Below are 728 nucleotides of genomic sequence, written 5' to 3' on the forward strand. Positions count from 1 at the left end.
CTGCCACCTGGTACAGTAGCAGTTATGGTCAAAGCTTCTTTGAGCATTAGGAAAAGCGCTATAAAAATCAACTGTATTATTATTATTACAGGAAAACCTGGAAGCTCTGGCACCTCTATAAAAAATGCATGTGTTTTAGATTGCATGTGTGTATTAGTACTGTGTACTATACTGTGTGAATTCAACCAACAATGAAAAACTGAATTTCCCCTTGGGGATTAATAAAGGGACTTCCTCTGTTTTAAATTGACATTGTTCTCTTGTCTTACATTAGGTATTGATATGTATTTCCCCTTGAATTCAACTGCATTGTATTATACAAAAGTAATGGAAGGTAATCAGGTTACATTCCTTTAAATGTGCTGCTTATAATAGATTATTTTTTTCTCCACAGGTAACTATGATTGTAATGGATTTAAAAGTAACCCTCTCAACCCTTCATACAACACCTATCGATCTATCTCTCTCTCTCTCCCTCTCTTTCTCTCTCTCTCTCTCTCTCTCTCTCTCTCTCTCTCTCTCTCTCTCTCTCTCTCTCTCTCTCTCTCACCCCGGTAGTAGCTGGTACTGTGAGCGTTCAGAAGAAAAGGAGGAAGCGGAGGGAGAGCAGCGCGGCGGCAGCTCGTCTGAAAAGCCAAACAAACTACCGAAAGACAACCACCAGCTGATCGCTTCTCCACAGTTGCTACCCTCTCTACTCGGAGCAGCGCCCGGAGAAAATACTTCTG

The 728-nt window shown here is 41.3% G+C and overlaps 1 protein-coding gene across 2 annotated transcripts in view; it reads left to right on the forward strand.

Moving 5' to 3' along the window:
- Window positions 1–590: 590 nt before the first annotated feature.
- Window positions 591–728, forward strand: part of LOC117451436 (protein kinase C beta type-like) — a 114,524-nt gene continuing 114,386 nt past the window's right edge. For both annotated transcript variants that reach the window (XM_034089732.2, XM_034089731.2), the window contains exon 1: window positions 591–728. This exon is cut by the window's right edge and continues 259 nt beyond it. The gene's annotated coding sequence lies outside the window, so the exon portion shown is untranslated.

This window comes from Pseudochaenichthys georgianus, chromosome 8 (assembly GCF_902827115.2).
Source record: "Pseudochaenichthys georgianus chromosome 8, fPseGeo1.2, whole genome shotgun sequence".
In the NCBI taxonomy this organism is placed as follows: Eukaryota; Metazoa; Chordata; class Actinopteri; order Perciformes; family Channichthyidae; genus Pseudochaenichthys; species Pseudochaenichthys georgianus.